Genomic DNA, 17512 nt, shown 5'->3' with positions numbered 1-17512 from the left:
TTTTACTGCGAAATGTCACCTTTCTAACGAGCATAAATATGAAATTGTTTGATCGATACTTTACGAGAAATCTATCAGTGCAGCCATCTACCGAAAAATAATGGATTTCTTTTTCCCCAACCTAATATATGTAAAGCATAATTGAAACTAGTAAGGAACCTCCCCGTAGGAGAGCCCCGTTTTCCTTTTCTTTGTAATATTATTTTTTGTAAACGCGCCATACACAGCAGCGTGAAATTAAAGCTTCCTAGTTAAGACAATTCGCTTCATTTACTGAAGGCCTTGCTTGTTACGAAAAATGTTTTGGTGGTGTTCCTCATTACTTTCAAAAATTTGAGCTGGCAACCGCGCTTCCAAAAATCGTTGCTTTAAAGGAACACTTTGCAGGTTGATGATTGCTGCAAAGTGTCCCCTTTAATGCAGAACTACTAAAAATTGAATATATAAATGAAAAAGATGAATAAAAACAAATATATAGAAACCAAAAAAGAAAATAAATACAAGGCGGAGCTGCAACATTTAGTTTGTAGGACTTAGTATGTTATTGGTTTTATTATTTATTTGAAATTTCTATTTAAGTTTTTTTATAATTTTGTATTATTATAAATTTTGAATGTAAAATTTTTATGTAAATAAATTAAAATTAAAAAAAATTGATCGTTGTTTTATTTTTATAATAGGTATTTATAAATAAATACTTAAACATATATTTTTAGTCTATAAGTTTTAGTGTCTGATTATTTGTATTATTTATTTATTTACAAAGGTGTTTATAAATGATTTGATTATCATAGGCCATTAAATGGAAGAAATGTAAGAGCTGCACCGTTCTGTGTCCGAGTAAAAAGTGCGAATCGTCCTGAAAAATGTCAGGCGGCAACTGCAGCGGATGGAGAAAGGGCTGTCTCGGAAGACCTATTATTGCGTATATCTATTATAATGTAGGGTTTTGAAAATTTCAGTCAACATACAGAGTTGAGAATACGAGAGCATTGCCAAAGTAAAATATAAATAGTGCTATTATTATTATTATTATTTTAATTTTAGACTAATGAAATGAGTTCTTAGACTAAAAAAAAGACATTGAGCACTAGCAACACAGGCTATCGGCTCATAAATAGTCCTACCTTTAAACAAATTGATTGTAAATAAAAGAGTCTTGTAGTGAAAACGTGCAAATGTATTTCTCTTAAAAAGAATATGCACGATCTAGCGATACGAACCGTATCCGAGAAAAGCGAATTTCGTAACAATATGTATAATTATAAATAAAAATTTTAAGCTGAATGAATTCTTCAAGGAGTCAATACAGATATATATATATTTCGGATTTCTTGTATGCTTGCAATTATAGCGTTTTTAATATTTCCAAATTAATTATACCAACGTTACACAAATTCCTTCCAAAACCTCGACTTTCTGACAATGTGCACATAAAAGATTACAACACTGTTTCACTTTCAACAACTCAACCAGCACAATTACACACACACACAAACATTTACATTATTGCCAATTATATTATTGCCTTATTCGATATAGGTATCTAAATATGGTTACCAATTACGTTAACATTAAATTGTAATATTTATAATAGCATTAAAAAGGATCAAGAGGTTAACAGTAATATATTGTTTTATAGTCACGTTTCTTTATTGTATTTGCATTGAATATTCCCCCCTTGTGTACATATGTGTAAATATTTTAAACAATTATAAGGTGTAAACTAATTTAAAGTGGATAATTTGTGCTCTATAATTATAAGATCACAATTTACATTAATATAATAAGCTGAAGCTAAAGGTTATAAGATTATATTATAAACAAAAAGAAGGTTGAGAAAAAAATGAATATTACATTTCGTAGCTACTGACAGGGGTTTATGGAAGCACTTTATTAAAAATTTCGTACTAAATTGAATAAATATAATACATAATAAATAATTTATAAATATAAAACCCTAAGCTATATAAATACCTTTTCACTTTAAGCTCATTTGTATGTGTGTAATGTAGGTAAAGCTAAGTACATTTAAGCTATAAACACAAAAGAAGAAGGACACACCGATAATTCATTGAGATAGCAATACGCAATTAAAACTTTTATTATTCGTTGCTTTTAATGAGTGGAATTTTTTTGTTGAGCTAGTTTCTTATATATTTTTTACTATATACCTTTTATATTTATATATTTAAAGTGTGTGTGAGTAAATATGTCAACACTTATATAAAACTATATGAATTTGTTGGTTGTTCAATACTACTTGTTAATTAATCGTTAAAAACTTTCTTTATAAAATATTTTCGGTTGTTTTATATATTTTAGATACATGAATATATATATATATATATATATACGTGTGTTGTATGATTCTACTGTAGATATATGAAAGTATGTATATGTTGTATTATTCTAGGAGGCTTTTAGAAATATGGGTTTCAGAATGTGAAAGTACTTTGTTAAGCGAATTTTTTTTATTCTTTTTCTTAAATTAAATTATAGGCTTTAAAGCTACTACATAAAAAAGATAACATTATATTTGATTTTATATTTCTTTTCATTCGACCTAATTTTCAGGATAATAGTGATTTATATTCAAATTATTCGAAAATTTTTTCTTTTTTTGGTTGAAATATAAACTTAAAAATTTTAAGAAAAAGTCGAAGAATTATTTTAACCGTTGTAAATAAGTTTAGATAACTTTAGAAAATACAGCTAATTTTTAAGGCACAAATGTTGCTTGTTTCACGGAAGTAGAGAATAGTTTAGCCTGAGAATCACTCTGTTAAAAGCTAAACATAAATATATATGCCTATATGTAGTAAGAATGTCACTATGGGCATTGAAGGTTTCTTCTATACCCTTAAGAATTGGGGAAAAGTATAATAAAATCTTATAATAAAAGCAAATATTGGTTGATGGTTTTTTGTCATTGTGAGCGGCTTTAAAACTTCCCGTGAAATTTATGAGAAAAAATATGAATAGGGAACCGACGATCCCATGCATTACAGTTGTCATGCTCAGTTTAATGTATCTCACTAAACCGATCAGTAGCGTCCATATAAATATCTATGAAAAGCAAGGAAAAATTAACAGTTTTATAAGTTTTTCAAACAACTTTTAATTCGATTGAGTATAACTTCGAAAATACCAAGGCCACAACTTACAGCTTTTAACCATAAATGCTTAGTTTAATCGTGTAGTTCTTTCCATGCCGTACCATCTAATTGAATAAGATTTTGTGTTAGTAATGATCAGCATTTACTACCAAAATGTGACAAATAGCATCAAGATACAACATTAATACTATCGGTTTTAGCCAAGCGTAAAAACCGATAAATGGTGCTTGTCCATTATAGAAGGTGTAGAAACGTCGCAAAACATCAGCTACATGCAGCTTACTTCCAACAGTTGGGTTTAACATGCAGTATACCACGATATTTCCAATAACTGCAAGCTGCTTTCACTATTAAATAGAGAATTAATAATAATGTACTCGTTTTGATGCGATTTTCATAACAATTCGTCAACGGGCTTTTCTTTTTTTGGTTTGTACATTTTGCGCCAAAACACGTATTGGTGTCGAGAGTCCAAGAGATTTTCTTGAGCAAATTGGATCACTTTGTTGACAAAGTCTTCTACGTTTATGCAACGCCCGTCGAAGTATGGCTGCTTTTCTAAATTATCCACAATTGCATTAACGGTGTTTTCTGCTTGCAATTCTACAATAAGAAGAATTTCGATAAGTTCTTTCACAATGTGAACTAAGACGTATTGAGCCGTGTTTAGAACTCCAGTGGCTGTTTTTAATGTTTCCTTCGCGTTCTCATAGACTGTGCAGATTACATCATCAGTGTTAAGTTTGCATCGTTCATAATCGAAAACACTCAAGGTTTCTGTAAACATTTTTTTCAAGTCTTTGTGAGTTACAAGTACAATACATTTTTTAGGGATCAGTGTTCGAATATTTTCCACAATGCATTCCATAATGTTATCAGTAAGCTCGCTTTAAAACAAGTAGGCCGCTGGCCTAAATAACGAGTTACTTTGTAGCGTAACGCCGGACATTGTCTGGAGCAGCTGGTTTTCCAAATCTGTGCACGAATAACTTTTCCACTATATTCTGGCATCGGTCCATAGCGAAGCCATCAGCCACCATACGTACAAAGAAAGTTTCAGGACGAAACATTTCTGGGCACAGACCAATCGTATCGCTTGGCGTTGTTATCCTCTCCACCGCCATTTCCTCTGTTTCATCATGAATTTGCAAAGGTTTAGCTTTAACCCGTAAAGTAGCTATTTCTCGTACCAAATGCGTTATTCATAAAGAAATAACGGTTACATTATATATTACTTTTAAGAAGCAATTGTGTTAACTGATTAATACTGTTATAAGTTCCTTTTGTTCTTTCTTTATCAATGGCAATAAGCTTTTCTCTCGATTCCAACTGAGGTTAGACGGTTGCAACCATTTCCTCTAGTATTTTCGCTGCAGCATTATAATTCTTTCAAGACAATTTTTCTCCTCAGTCAACACCGACAGCTTGTTGACCTTTTCACAATTTGCTCGCGTTTCTTTTTTAAGTTCTTTTTGCGCTAAAGCCAACTCTTCCGGTAAAGTGCAAAAATATTTACATTCTTATACCCGGAATGAGGAGTACAGTAACTGCATGTATCCTTTTATTTATCATTATCCCATATACGAATCATGGACTTTGTCAGAACGTACGGTTCTTTTATTTCTTTGCATTAAAAATAGCAACTTACCTTACCATTTCTTGCTCAATTGCACGTATATCCTCCTCTGCGGTTGTCTCCAGTTCGAAAACATATTTTGTAAGGACTTCTTCTTCGAGTTCATCCAAATTTAGGATCAATCCAAATTTTTTCATCATTTCTTCTTTGATTATACTCTCCAATCGGATAATTTCTAATCGCATAAATGAAATATCCGTATTCATACGTCTTAAATTTACGATATATATGCGGTGCAAACGTTTTGCTTCTATTTGTTCATTTTTAAGTGTTCCTACGCGCCCCTTTAAATCCATAAGCCTCTTGGAAAAAGATGGACACATAAGGTGTGTTAAGCTCTTATTGACGTTTTCGCTAACAGAAGTTTTTATAGGTTACACTGGATTTTAATTTTTTAATTTATTGAGGCAAGCAGAACGTGAATAATACATATATTTCAATATTGATTCACTTCTGGAACAGTATTATTGTACGCTACTGTCTCTTCATTTTGCATTTTTGCATTCGCACTTATATTCTTTTCTATGCGAATTAATGTTGCGAAATAACGCACTTACCCTGAACTCCAGCAACGTTTCCTTCTCTTTATTATAAACATGCGTATGATATTTTACGTTCTTTTGAGCTTCCTTAACTTTGTCACGTTTGGAATCTATCTGCTTGAGGGCATCAGTTAAATTTTTTTCCAATTCGTGTCTATCTGCGCGTGGACCTCTCCAGCCCGGGTGCACAATATCTTCCATCCATATGTAAAGCCGTCGCATCGGTGGAGTCAATACTTTTGGTGTCTTGTTCCCCTTCCTTGGAGGATTCAACCTCCGAGCTCGACTCGGACGATTCTAAAGAAGCATATAGAACAAGGAAAAACGAGGGTATATTACACTTCCAGAACAATTTACGCTTAAATTCTATATAGTTTACCATCTTCATTTTTCGGTGGCTTAGGTGGATGCCATTTTTTGCGAAAACTACGACGCAAAAAGTCGAGAAACCTATGACCCTTAGTGTTAGTCATAAATTTTGTTTGAATTACGGCGATTTGGTCATTAGTATGATCGCAGGTTTTACGCAATTTGTCAATTTGTCAAAGCGTATTCGGCATTACTTAATAATCGATTTTCTATCTGTTCACTGTCTCTCATTATATATAGCTCTTGATTCGTAGCTGTTAGCTAACTAGTCATGAAATCAATCCCATATTTTACTTGGAGTCGATCATTCAATTTCTTCAAAAGATTATCAAATGTTTGAACGCTTTGATTTACAACGCTTAGAATATCGTCTTATTCGTTTAATAAACTTATCAGCCAGCGATAGCGCTTTTCTACTAACCAGAGCGAAGGCTCTCCTTCATTGCTTAAATAAAAGGCCAGGTCTGGTGGACTAGGTAATTGCTTGATATCCTCTATAATATGAGAATGCTTCGAAAAAGACGTAATGTCTTCCAGCCCGTAGATAGGCATGTGATCCAATTCCAGAATTTCATCTTCTTTATTTTTAAACTTTATAATTTGGTTTATTGATCGCCTCAGAAGTGGATTTTCAATTTTCTTCTCAAGGTATAATATATAGTTGATTTCTATTTCTCTAGTAAATTGATCTCTGGATATTCTTCGTCCGTATTTATTGGATTTATTTCCATTAAGTGTTTTCGGTCTGCCTCCGGTAAAGTTTCATGAATGGTCTTTAATCGCCAACGTTTTTCTTCAATGAAGTCATAAGTGGTCTTTTTAGTATCCCGCAGTTCGAAGACTCTTTTATTAAAATTGGAAAGGATTGCGTGAAGCCGTTCGCGTAGCATTAAAACCTCATGATATTTGTAGGCCAAAGTTTCAAACGATTGCGGTTCGTATTGTGCGCCTGTTTCGAATTTGTAATCACCCAGTGTTCTTTGTGCCTCATCAATCTTGCGATCATCGTCTGGATGATATTTATTGGGATCCGGTTTTCTTTTTCCCGTTTTTTCCCAATTATGCAGACGTTGTACCTCATACAGCGTGAACGATATCTAAGTAAAAGACGCACCATTTTTCCGCTGAAGCGGAGCAATATTGTATTCGGATCACGACCGAAGAAAAAAGTTTCCTCAGGCAGTTCATGCACTTCGTCACTCTTCTCTTCTGGAGCAACAAACTTGTCCTCGCTGGTAAATAATTGGAAACATATACTCACATACATGCAGGCACACTAGCAGCTCTACATGTTAAGTATTCATGTGTGTAAGTTGTTGCTTTAATTTTCAAATAAGTTGTGAACGTTTAAGCGCATACTCATAGAAATTTATACAAGTTTTAGATAAACGTTTATATAAACCAATAATAGTAACTAATAGCGAAAGGGATGTAAATTTTGCACCTCTTTTGCATTTATCTAAATTTCTCGCTGTTTGAAGTTTTCTTCTTGTTTTTTTTTCGCATTCCAAAGCAGTACTAAACTTTAATTTAAAAAAAAAAGCTTTAAAAAAACCGTGCTTTCCTTATCTCTAGAAGCAGACTATCTTCAGCGCGGAACGTTTATATTAAAAAAGAAAAAAAAACCGTTTTATTGAAAGCAACGCCTGGCAAAAATAATTGTATTTCGATTTTAGGAGAGTAAGAATTTTGAATTCACAGCCCATACAATTCGCTTCAATTTATAATTGCAAGCTGTGTGTGATGTATTTCTTAGGAAATGTTCGGGGGACAGGCAAGGTTCATGTTTTACATTTGGAAATTAGAGCAATAGAAAAAGTGGTCGCGCATTTGCGTAGCATTCATATTTGTCTTACGAATCTGGTTTTTTCACATCTCGTGGTGTTTTCTCTCTTCGTCATCGGCAGCGTGTATTTAGGATTAATTGAAAGTACGTTTATATTATGTAATGCTTCGTTACGTTCTTTTTGTTTTTTGGTTCTCTCTACACAAGCTCTATTAGAACGTCAAGAAACGTTACTTACCGTCGTTTTAATGCTTCCAGTCAGTCTGGCAACTGACGCGCGCGAGATCGTACGCTTTTGTTAGTTTTATTGTTAAAATTTTTTTGTTTTCGTTTAATACGCGTTTAAAACTGGGTTTATGTAAAAGTATAAAAGGTTGTAACGACCGCGAACAAACCTCGGGTAGGGTGTCTGTCGGTCTGTATCAACCGCAAGCGGCGGAATAACGGCATGCCGTTAGACAAAATCATGCGATTTTGTGGTACCGCTAATAAATCGCATGATCTTGCGGTATATGTGTTTATTTTGTTCTTTTCTGATCTCCTTACTTACAAGTACAGGCAAAATCGTATGATTTTGCGGTACCTTTGCTTGCTTTTGCAAGTACAGGCAGAATCGTATGATTTTGCGGTACTCCTTTTTTTTCCTTTTGCTCTTGCAAGCATAGGCAAAATCGTATGATTTTGCGGGATCTATGCTTGCTCTTGTGAGAGTAGCGGCAAGCCGTTATAGAGAGAGCAACAGGAAGAAGAAGAGGGAAATTGAGTGAGAAGGAGAAGTCTGTCTGCTTTTTAATTTCAAGATAGCAGTCAGTTGAGTTTGAGAAGTTGAAGGGAAGACGTCAACGATAAGCTTACGAACTATTAATCGAATCAATAAAAATGTTGCTACAAACCACGCGACAAAAGCAAAAATAATTTCTTACATCGATTGCTAAACAGTTTTATTGTTTAACCCATTTTAATTTCGAAGCCCTTTAGTTTGTGAAGGACGGAATATGCAAAAGTAGCTTAAACGAGCTAACTTACATGAAAACGTCGTGTATATAGTGTACGTGCTAAATAAAAAAAAAAAAAAAAAAAAAAAACGATATAAAATATCAGGGCTTCCGTACAGAGAGTCACAAAACGAAAACGAAGTACGAAAATGTTGTATATTCTCAAAGTAACTTTCTAAGAAATTTTTGTTCGGAACACATATGAATTTTATACAAAGATTAATAATTTTTTTTCTTATGGGAGGAAAAACTTTGAGTAACATTGGACCGATCAAATTGGTTATCAATCTGTATATTAGTGAAACTCCGTTTCTATATTCCTCCATCAAGTTATGGAAATCCCTATAAAGTCAATCAATAGAGTGAAAAACAAGAGAAGCAGGAACAATTGTGCAAGGAAAACGAGGTAAAGAGTTGAGTGTGCCGGTTGAACGTACCAATCAAAGCGCATCGCATTCGTGTATGAATATATTATTTTTAAGTATCATTGACGTTCATAGAAACATATTGGTGGCTAAACTGTGTAAAAGGATATATAACCTACCAACCCTGTATAACATAAAGAAAAAAAAAGAAAAACAAGAAAAAAAAGAGGAAAAAAGGAATTTCTTTTTATATGCTTGCTTTTGGAACAAAAAAAAAACAATATAAATAAATGATAAGAAAAATATTTATATGCATATTGTGAGTTGGTTACTGCCATTTAGCCAACACGAAAAAGACTTTGTCATCTAACTCAATTATTTGTGCAGAAATTCTACGATTGTAAAACGATGTTGATTGCCCTAAGAAATTCCGACTGAAATAAAAGTTCACCAGTGAACATTAAATGTCAAAAGGAAAGTTTCATCATTTTGTGTTTACTTCAGTCAAGATGCGGTAAGAGAAGGAGGATTAATTTGCCAGTTTCGTTAGCCTAGGAATCCCGCGCACCCACGTGCACCTACACCCCAGCCGTGTCGTGATTGTGCCGACGAGGTAAGAAGAACGCCCTGCTTCCTTGCCGTGGACGGGAGCCGCCGAAAGAGGCAGCACTACATCAAGAGAGGATCGTACTGTAAGTCCCTTTAGCTATTTATTCCCTTGTAATTTTGTTGTTCCCAATGAGTGGCTAAGCGCGAGCTGCCACCGCTGTGGCTGAGACGTAGGGGCGTGCATATGGTGGCTATGTAGGGCCGACGCTAGACGATGGCCGACTGACTCACTGGTGACAGACGGACAGCAGACAGCCGACCGGACCTTTACGTTCTTTTAGTTTGTTTTTTTTTTATTTTTCCTTTGTCAGGAGGCTCCGAGAGCCAAACCCCAGGTCAAAAAAAAAAAAGAAGAAAAAAATATATATATATATTTGTATGCTCTACCGGCCGAAAGGGGCTAAGACCGTGACAAGGTTTGAACGTGTAACGTGTAAGAATTACAGAAATTACATTAAAATTTTTGTGATTTTCATTTTGGTTTTTGCGATTAGTACTTGTGATCGCAATAGTAAATCTCTTTCGAGTCTTTTCTAGTTTTTTCTTTTGAGTTTTTTTTTTATTGTTTTATTTTCTTCCTTTGGTGTGAATAGCACTTCTCTTGGCTTGTTTACCGTTGCTCCAGTAGTGTAGATCTTACGTGTAATTTAAGACAAAATTTAAGAGAAAATTTTTCTGATTTGTATTCTCTCTTTTTTTAGTGCTTCCACTTTGGTTTTGCTTTCTTTTGTTCTTTTGCTCTCTTGTTACAGTGACAACGGAACGGAGAAGTTTTATTAAATTTCTTAAATTTGTAGATAAATTTAGGGTAGTGGATTCTTTTCAATTTTTTTCTTTTTTATCCTAATAATTCACTTCTTTCTTTTCGTTGACTTGACATGGAGTGCTTATATACACCATGTCGCGCAAAAACAGACCCAGAATCGGATAGATTCGTTTTTTGTTGGCTCTGCGAGCGCTTTGGTCATGCAAAGTGTGCCGATATTCTTGGCCGTGTTGCTGACGCAGTCGCTGACCCTTCCAAAGGCTTAAGATGGTCATGTCCTGACTGTAGGCAGCAGGACGTTGATTTTTACAAACTTTTCACGGAGACGCGAAATGGTTTCTCGGAATTGACTAGAAATCTCGGCTCATTGTGGGAGAAGTTTGAGCTAATTAAGTCTAGGTTTGATGAGTGCCGTTTTATTGAGCACTCATCTTCTACCCAAGCCAGAAAAATAACTACTCGTAGCGTAGCGTGTGGGACGTCACCTCTGAGTTCGTCTGAAGCTGATTGGTTCGTACAAGTTACCGCTCCCTCTAACTCTAAAATGAACGTTAATGTTTCCGGCATTGTTGATCGGTTGGTAACAAAATAGTTACAAACAAGCCGGCAAGTCCTTCCATTTTAAGCTACGCTGAAGTGGCAAGGGTATCTCCGCCCAGGGCCGCCACTCATTCTAATCAAGCGCCATCGCCTAAAAATAATAAAGAGAAAAATAAATCATCCTCTCTCCCTGGCTGTTCGAATGTGAACGCTGGTCACCAGACTGGGCAGGTCGCACAAGCTGCTGGTGCAAGGGCGATAACCCCATCTATATTCTCCGCAACTCTAAACTGCCCAACCGTGAACCCTCCTGTTCCTACTAATGATATTTGCTTGACGGCAGTTCCTCCCAGAAAAGCAGTATTTGTGTCAAGACTGGCACCTGAAACATCGGTGGATAAGATAAAAAACTATCTGGCGGCGAAAGTCATCAGCCAACTTAAAGCGCGTTAGCATTTCAAAACAGCTCCTTCTCAATCTAGGGCAATATCCTCTTTTAAAATACTAGTTCCGACTGAAAACAATGATATGATGGTAAACAAGCCACTGTGGCCAGTAGGATCCTTTATTAAAGAATTTATCCCTCAAGATCGTCTCCGTAATACCAAAGCAATAGTCTTGTCGCCTTCAAAAAACTTAATGTTTCTTCAGGCCCCACTATCTCTCATTTATCAAAATGTTATGGGCCTAAATTCGAAAATTCGTTCCACTTTTCTAAATTCAGTGACCACGGAATTTTTCTGTTTGGCCTTTACTAAAACTTGGCTAAAACCCTATCTACATTCGTCGGAACATTTTCATAATTCTTTCCAAGTGTTTAGAAATGATGGAGTAAATCGCATTGGTGGTGGTGTATTAATTGCCATATCTGCGTCAGTCCCGTCCATTTTAATTGAATTTCCCACTTCTCCTGACGTTGAATTTATCGCTATTCGTGCGAATATGCCTGATAAACATCTATTTATAACCTGCTCCTATATTCCCCCAAATTCTGATATCTCCATTTACAGGAAACACGCTGCCCTCATTTGTGAAGTGGCCAAGCGGTTTAGACCCACCGATTTGGTCGTTGCATTGGGTGACTTCAATTTGCCTCAAGTCACTTGGTGTAACACTGATAATTCTGGCTGTTTGATTCCCACTTCAACGTCTGATAGGGCTGTTGAGTGCTTTAATGAATTGTTTGATCTTAATTTGGTTCAATATAATCGTACCCCCAATTGTAATGGTAGACTGCTTGATCTCGGCTTTGAAAACTTCCCTGAGATTAACGTAAATCGTTGTCCACCTTTTTGTTTACCTGAGGATCCTTATCATCCATCAATATGCATTTCCTTTCATCATATTAATGATGGTTTGTTGAAATGCCTTAATGTGCCAAATCAAACTTGTTTAAATAAATGTTATGATTTTCATAAAATCAATATTGTATTGCTAAAACATCGTCTTTAACATATGAGGCTTGATTTTTCAACCGGAAGTATTGAAAGCTTATTGTTATCGTTCTACAATACATTAAATCTAGCTATTGCTGCATCTGCTCCGATTAAGCAGTGCCGACCTCGACGCAGATGTCCCCCCTGGTTTAATAAGACAATTAAATATTACAAGAATAGAAAAAACTTGCTATTCAAAAAATATTCGAAAAGTGGGTCTGCGCTCGACTATTTCGCTTACTGGGTGGCGAGGCATAGATTTAACTCCCTCAACCACCATTATTACTGCAGATAACTTCCGTTCATTAAATCCTCTCTGTTTGCTAATCCTAAATACTTTTTTAAATTTGTTCACTCTAAAAGAAAAATTTCCACATATCCCTCTCATGTTTCTTTTAATGGCTCTGATTCCTCGGATGATTTTGAAATCTCAAATCTATTTGCTGAGTATTTCCGACGAAAATTTTCGATTGCTAATTTCGATTTATCAGCAAACTACCCATATCCTATAACTAACTTTGTCTCAATTCCTAACTTGGTAATTTCGGAAGATGACGTTTTTAAAGGGTTGAGTTATCTAAAATATTGTTGTGCTCCAGGACGTGATAGAATTCGATCATGTGTACTTAAATCTTGCGCTGTCGAGTTATGTGGTGTGATCTCAAGGATTTTTAATCTGTCCTTAAATTTAGGTGTTTTCCCTTCGTGTTGGAAGAGTAGTTTCCTTGTTCCTATCCACAAGAGTGGAAGTAGACAATTTGTTGAGAACTACAGAGGCATAGCCAAGTTGAGTGTCTTGCTCAAGTTTTTTGAGCGTATTGTGACTCAGCATTTGGCCTTTGCCATTAATTCGTATAATTCTCCGCACCAGCACGGCTTTTGGAAAGGGCGATCTACAGTCACTAACTTGTTAGAGTTTACCTGTCATGTTTTCAAGGCTTTTTCTAGTGGCTCTCGCACAGATGTTATTTACACTGATTTAAGCAAAGCGTTTGATATGGTTAACCATAGACTACTTATCTTTAAACTCCAAGCCTCGGGTTTCCCACCCTACTTAGTGAAATGGATAAGCTCTTATCTGCACAATAGATCCTTCAGAGTTTTGTTTAACTCCATTAGCTCGGATGAATACCCCCTTATGTCTGGCGTACCTCAAGGAAGTCACTTAGGTCCCATTTTATTTAGTTTATACATTAACGATCTCCCATCGGTGGTTAATTCAAGCCAGATCTTAATGTATGCGGATGATGTGAAACTGTTTTCCTCCTTCTCTGTTGAATCCCAATCACAACAGCTTCAAGATGACTTGGATAATTTGGTTGCATGGTGCTCTGTGAATCTTCTGAAACTAAATCTGAGTAAATGTAAGAAGAAACTCATTCATTACTCAGTATTTCATAGATTCGCATAAGTTGGAGGACGTCGATTCGATCACAGATTTAGGCGTTCTATTTGACCATAGGTTACGTTTCAACTTGCATATTGAGCTCTCGATAAGCAAAGCTAGGCCAGCGCTTGGTTTTATAAAAAGGTGGTGTAAAGAGTTTGATGATCCCTACATTACGAAAAGGCTGTACATGTGTTTGGTTACATCCATACTCGAGTATGCCTCAGTTGTGTGGTCTCCTTCATATAGGTGCTATGTAGATTCAATTGAATCTGTTCAAAAGCAATATTTTCTGTTTGCCCTTAGAAATTTGGGTTGGGATCTGATTGCCTCTCTTCCTCCTTATGAAAATAGGTTGCTTCTGCTGTCCTCACCGTTTCTTTAGAAACGTAGGTTTGTTCTTAGCGTTTCCTTTATAATCAAAGTAATAAATGGTGCTATTGACTCGCCTTTATTACTTGGTGAAATAAGCTTTAATGTCCCTAAAAGCTTCTCTAAGCACTTTATCTTAATTAAGCTTAGTCAGTGTAAATATAATTATGAGCTGTTTAATCCACTCAGAGTAGTTTGCAAGAACCTAAATGACGTCTATCACTTATTCTCGTTATCGGACTCTTTAAAGTCCATTAAAGCAACATTGCTTAATACGCGTGGTTTATCTATGTCGTACTTAAACTGGCTTTTATCCTTAAAAATTCGTTACGATTCGAAAATGAATTATTATTAATTATGATCGGTTGCCGGACTTGTGCATGTTTGCGATAGCTTAGGGGTTCATTTGCCATTTGGTCCTGTACCGGCTGTAAATGTGGCTCTATGCTGATTGTGTACATGCTTTTTTCTTTTTCTTTTTTTTCCTTCTTATTTGTTTTATTGTACTTATACTAAGTTTTATTATTAATTTAATATAAGTTTTGCTTTAAGTGCCAATTGAACTCGACTGTTATTTGTTTAGTTGAGTTTGATGTGAAAGTGGATTTAAAATAAATAAATAAATGCAAAAAGTCCGCAACATGCGTTTTAATTGCTTCGAAATTCTTATCCAAATGTTCGATGCGAAAAGTATACATTTGAGCACTAGAACTGTGTATAAAAGATTGTTCAATACAGGAAAAGTTTATATGTGCAGTCAATAATTGAGAACAAAAGTTTATAATTTAAAACCGCTTCCAGTAAGTCTAGAAAATGTACGACGGTATAGAGACACTGATGCAAATCATAATTTTTCAGGAGCCAGAGCAATTAATAGTCACCCAAAACTTGTTATTTTAATTGATATGTGATCCAAATTCTTTATAAAATGATCATAAACTCTTTGCTTGCCGACCTCAGCCATTTCCAAGTCATAGGCTAGATCGTCTCGTACATCATCCAATTCGAATTGTTGTTCATCCTGTATTTGTTTTGTAATTCGGTCATCCAGTAGCATGTATTTGTGCTCAATTCGTAGATTCTCTTTAATGAATTTTTCTTGGAGTCTTGCAATTTCCGCTAAAATATTACGTTCAGGCGTTGCGGCTGCTTCCTCTTGTAGTTTCTGCGTAGATTTTCTGCTGTTCTAGCGATGGATAATTCGGATCGATAATGTCTGTGGCAGATGGAATTATCAATGGCATTGTAAAAGCGTTACTTCTTCGCGCAATTTGCCGTATATCCGGTCCAAACCATGAATAAATGAAAATATTGCTATCATAACCGACCGAAATCAAACTTTTACCGTCACAACTACTTAGTATCGACGGGATAGTGCCATTTAAGGGATCAAACATGTTAAAACAAAGATAATTTCGCATATCGGTAAAATCGGTTGGATTGATTTGATTAAGGCGAAGTTTGCATTGACTAAAACCAATATCAGAATCTCTCCTCTGCAAACAATGTTTAACTCATAATATTTGATTTATAAATGAAGTGTAAATCTTCGAAAACCTACACATCAAGATACGAATGAATTTCGCAGTCGTCGCCGTCCTTTATAATGGTAGAATGTACTGGCTCTTTAACACCTGGCTGCAATTCATAAATGTAGCCGGCATCATATCCGCCCATAGAGACCCATATAGTGTAGCGGTCCTTTATAACGTAACCATAAAATTGGATTAGGAACGGCAGGTGTATAGAGTGGCTCTTCTTCCTCGTCTGGCTCGGAATCGGCTAGTAAAAGTTATAGTTTGTATGAAATGATCTCATTCGGCTTGAGAATATTAAGAGTATACCTAATGATTGTTCCATATCAATTTGTAAACCTGGATTTGCTTTTTTCAATTTCTCAAGCCTATTCAATTGAATATTGTACGATCGGCCGCTCCCGTTACCAGCAACGAATTTCGAGGATTTACTGTCATTTTCGTGACAGCTGCAGTACGAGCCTTAATAGCTCGCGTTAGATGTATAGTGGGCGCCGACTGGGCTTTCAAGTCGACATATATTTGACATATAACATCATCTTCAAAATTTGCAACCAAGTCCATACCCGATAACGATATTCGGCCATTCAACCATACGAGATCAGTGCCCGCTTTATCAAACTCCTTTTGCAGTAGCAACATTTTAGCTTCAAAATCATACACGGAAATCTTACTATCTTCGTCTAAAGTAACAAGAAGGGGTAAGATAGAGCTAACTTGAGCAGCAGCAATGTTGCCGTCATGGCAAGAATATGGTTTATAATATGGGTTTTGTACTTCTCTAAGATTGAATTCACAATACCAAAAGCTATGATAAAGACGAAAATCATTTCAGGAATTAAACTTTGATTTTAGCTATACGACCGTCAGTTGCATTGACTCATACATACCATCATGTAACACCCAAAATCTTCATTGTCGAATAATTTGATTTTTTGCATTGTCCTACATAAAACTCATATATTGGTTCAATTTCTACAAATCGATCTTCATCTGGAGGATCGGTCGTATCAATTGTTTCCCAAAACCAGACACGCACATAACCGTCCATACCCACTGTAGTCACTTCACCACTTTCCATACTTATTCTTACGATAGGTTTTGTAAGGCATGGCTTACGACCTTTGCGTGTTATTTCAAATTTTATTAAACCCCCTTCCGATAATAACATGTTACCCTACTCACAGCCGTATATAACATTTTCATCAGTCAGCATATAAATGGCGTATATGCCACTAAAATTGGTTTTGCCGAATCGACCAAGGTCTCCTTTCAATTTTAAGCCAGTGAACGTGTTGCCCATTTTCCGATTATGGCCGCTCTTTGTTTTGTTGCGTTTTATATATTTATATTTATGACCAAAATTACGACAGTTTGTTATCTGGACATCTCAACTCAACAAAAAAAAAATCAAAAGTAATTAGAAGTAATATAGATATGGGTCCAAATGTTGCGTGTTCAATTCAAGCCGAAGATGAGGAGCCTAAAATTGCTTCTAAAACTGCTTACAAGCAGTATTAAGTACATTCCATGGTTAATTTGACAGTTTGAATAAATGAGGAATATATTTAAAATTCTTTTTCTTCACAAGTTTTGAGATTTTAATTCGTGTGGCTGAAGGCAATTCTTGGATAGATGCAATTTTATAAACTGAACCACCTAGAAAAGGAGCAAGGCCTCAAGTGCTACAAAGAGATATGAAGGATGAACATAAAGATAAGTCAGTAATGAATGCTTTCCAAATACCGTTACCTGCTAATCGAGAGAACAGTGATAGTAATCAATAGCACAAAATATTGAAAATAAAATAGCAAACTTTTAATAGCTTTATGTGCATCACAAAGGCGTTTTGAAGCTTTGGACTTTTGCTATCACATCTTAAGAGTGCAGCGTGCCGATGAGATAAAGATGTCAAACGGATTGTAAGTGTTAGTCTTTTAATAGTTATATTAATTTTCTATACTTACTAAATTATTTATACCTAATTTATATTAAAATTATGCAGAAACTTAAACGTATGGTAAACCGTATAAGACGCTTTCAAGGACTGAACTC

General features: G+C 35.4%; 1 pseudogene; it reads right to left on the bottom strand.

Moving 5' to 3' along the window:
• Window positions 1–3131: 3131 nt before the first annotated feature.
• LOC119640702 lies at window positions 3132–16760 on the bottom strand (annotated as a pseudogene).
• Between the last annotated feature and the right edge of the window lie 752 nt (window positions 16761–17512).

This window comes from Glossina fuscipes, unplaced genomic scaffold (assembly GCF_014805625.2).
Source record: "Glossina fuscipes isolate IAEA_lab_2018 unplaced genomic scaffold, Yale_Gfus_2 122, whole genome shotgun sequence".
NCBI lineage: Eukaryota > Metazoa > Arthropoda > Insecta > Diptera > Glossinidae > Glossina > Glossina fuscipes.
The sequence above is the reverse complement of the archived record's forward strand: the minus strand, read 5'-3'. Positions and strand labels throughout refer to the sequence as shown.